Here is a 3408-nt window from a genome sequence, read left to right as displayed (position 1 = left end):
CTCTTGTATCATGAAAGGCAATTTGACACAAATACTGCTCTTTGATTCTTTCAATCAGAAATGTGTAAGGCTGCGTGTACACTTTTTCATGTAAAGCATACACACAGTCTTCCTGCAGCCTTTGATTTTAATGTATTTGGCATTTTTAAACTAGTTAGTTTTGTTGTCACATGATGAACAAACTAGATAAGCAACAGCAGTTTCCCAGAATTTTGATAAAAACACAATTTTGAAAACTCTACTAACTACCACCAGAACAAAAATATTTATGGTTGATATAAGTTAAGTTGATATAAATTTGAAAGATTTGATGAAAATTACTTATGCAAAAAAATGCAAAAATAAGTTGTAATTTATTCAATAAGTGTAATTAAATGAGAATTTAAAAAAAAATAAAAACATTTTTGTAGACAAATAACTTCATAAGCCAATTTATATTACAAAAACAAAAGTAAAATTTCATAATTCAGTAGAAAGAATTACTTATACAGTAAAAAATGCAAAATACATGAAGCTATCATTTAAACAATGTTTTAAAAAATGAGATTTTTAAAAATGATATTTTTTTTCGGACGAAATAGTTCCATTTCAGTTTTTTTAGCTTTGATATAAGGGATGTGTATACAGGCCCGCCGCGATCTTTAATGACGCCCGGGGTCAAAAGCGCCCTATCATATCAACCGGGTTCACTAGCGCCCTATCATATCAACCGAATCCAAAAAAAGTTTGAGTACTGTCCAAATGCTAATCTTTTTTTACTGAATTCTAAGGGCGTGGGTCGAGGAAGCCTATAATAATTTTTTTAATATATTAAAAAAGAAATGCACAAATAGACATGTTATTGAACTTTATTTATATTGCAAGTAACTTTAAGTTTTAAATGTAATAGACATTTAATGCTTCAAGAGAAGTTTACTCTCCGGGCTTTATTCATAGCAAAATTCGTAATGACCTCGTCGTAGCACAGACTTTTTGCAAGATCGTGTTCAATAGATATAACTAGGAGATTAGTTAGCCGGTCTTGACTCATTGTAGATCTTAATGTTGTTTTTACTAGGCCAAGCTAACTGAAAGACCGCTCTCCTTCGGCGATGAAAACGGGAACCGTGTTAAAAGTACGTAAAAAAATGCATATTGATTCGAAGAAAGACTCTAGACCTTTCTGATAGATTCCATTTAATAGATTTTCTTTTGGACTGAAAAGATTGGCGCGCTTCAGAGTATCCAGATGATGGACCTCTAAAATAAGTTTGTCTTCATCTACATCACTCACATAGATTTGCGCCAAAGTTTTACATTTCTCCTCCACGTTAGGTTGTTCAACTTCTTTTTCTTCACTCCACCTACTATTTGATTCTGAGAGCCATAGGAACGAGAAAATGTTCGTCGTCTTTTCTGCAGCTTGAAATCTGTCTCTCATTTGTTGAATTAAAGTATCGAGAGTGGTGTTGAACACGTTCACCTCAAATTGCTTTTCATCGTTTTCGTAGAAATGAACTTCGTTCCTTGCTTCTTCGTAAAGCAATTTTCTCTTCCTTGTCCTTTTTGGAACTAATTTTGACTGAAATCCATAGCTTGCTAGACCGGAGGCAACCAAATGTACTTCAATAACTAATTCGGGCCAAGAAGATCTAAATCTAGTAAGATCCTCGATAAGAGTCCTCATAAGTTTCATCTCATCATCTAGAGTAATACTTTCTGATTGAAATGACACGCTGACAATTTATTGCTTGAAGTGTTTTGAACCAGAAGGTTGTCATTATAATAAACTCAAATGACTGAATCCATTTCTCCAAAGATTTTACGTCATTCAAAATATCTCTAGTTAAATCAAGATCCCGAAGTTTCTGCAAAGAAAGAAGAATTTCTCTGGGTCGCTTAACCAACGGCTTTACAGCCTCAATGCGTGCACTCCATCGGGTTTGCGAGGTTTTGAAGAGACAAGCCAGTCGTCTCGGTCAAGATTTTCAATCGTATAGGGCTTCCACTAAAAAGATTGTAGAGTAACTGAATCTGGCCAAAATAGTTCTTCATTTCTACAGAAGATTCAAGGGAGTGAACACCAGCTAGGTTAAGGTTATGAGCGCTGCATGGCATATAGAAAGCTTAGAATTTCTTTGAAGAATGATCGCTTGTACTCCTTTGTACACACCAGACATGTTGGCACCATTGTCGTATCCTTGACCTCGGCAGTTCTTCAGATCGATGTCATTTTGCTCCAAGAGGTCCATAATTAGCTTGGCAATATCTGCCTTTCTTTTTTTCGAGATTTTCGACCCTAAGAAAACGCTCCTTAACTACCCATCTTTTATCAATGCCATAGTAGACAAAGCGGAGAACAAAGGCAATTTGCTCAGTATGAGAGACGTCAGGCGTTCCATCAACAAGAATGGAATTGTAAATTGCCATATGAGCCTCTTTAATAATGGCACCGCGGACAATTCTTCCACACTCTTTGATAAATTCATTTTGAGAACTCCAACCCAAATAATGAGCAACAATTTGTTTAGATTCTTGTTGGCTGCGAGAAACTTCTTCTAGGTGTAACTGAAAATTCTTGTTGTGCTTTGCGAGTAGCTCTAGAGTTGCAAGAAAGTTACCGTTATCGTCATCACCAATCATTTATGATGAGCCTAAAACAAGAATTATAATTAAACATATAAATCACGACTTTCTGTTTAATTAGAGTGCAGATAAATTAAAATGTAAATATAAATATAAAAATTATCGTTCATAAATATACCTCTAAAGCTAAGGTTGCGTGATGCTAAGTAGAGAATTAGATCTAAGATGCACCGCAGAATTTCACGCCACCTAGCTGCCTCATTTCTTACCAATTTTTCTAGACTTGAATCAACCCCACACTGATTTTCCATGCTTTCCAGCGCTATTTTCCACATAATGCAATAGTCTCGATGGTCTGGGAGGAATTTGTAATAATCAATGTGGAAACAGCAGGCCTATCCACATCTCCTTTTTTTTGTAACTCGTATACCACAATCTTCGAGTGTACATTTATTTTTTTGCTCAGTTGCTGTGTTTTTTGCTCAGTTGCTGTGTTTTTTTGTCATTCGCCGCATTTTTTCTGTTTTGACAGCCAGAATCTTTTTTCTTGAAACTGAACATGTTTTGTTTTTACAAAACAATAATTCAAGTATTAAAGCTATTTTTATGTTACTTAGCGAATGTAAATGAAGTCTTGGAATCTCAGTTATGCAATTTACTTTAACTTTTGTTGATATATATATGTATGTATGTATGTATATAATAAATATAGATGTACATGTGTTTTTTATAAACAAAGCAGCCATTATGAGTATTTTCCCGCAAAAGTTTTGAGTAGTCTCAGACTTCCGCATTTGAATTCGGATAATGCTGTATTGCTGAGGCAACAATTCTTAAACTCCT

The 3408-nt window shown here is 34.7% G+C and overlaps 1 pseudogene; it reads right to left on the bottom strand.

Moving 5' to 3' along the window:
- Positions 1-901: 901 nt before the first annotated feature.
- LOC149889471 (zinc finger MYM-type protein 1-like) lies at positions 902-2159 on the bottom strand (annotated as a pseudogene).
- Positions 2160-3408: the final 1249 nt, after the last annotated feature.

This window comes from Hydra viridissima, unplaced genomic scaffold, assembly GCF_058129835.1.
Source record: "Hydra viridissima isolate aposymbiotic clone 2 unplaced genomic scaffold, HvirCarnegie_v1 scaffold_4, whole genome shotgun sequence".
NCBI classification, from domain to species: Eukaryota; Metazoa; Cnidaria; class Hydrozoa; order Anthoathecata; family Hydridae; genus Hydra; species Hydra viridissima.
Note: the sequence above shows the minus strand (reverse complement) of the source record. Positions and strands in the feature narration are given on the sequence as shown.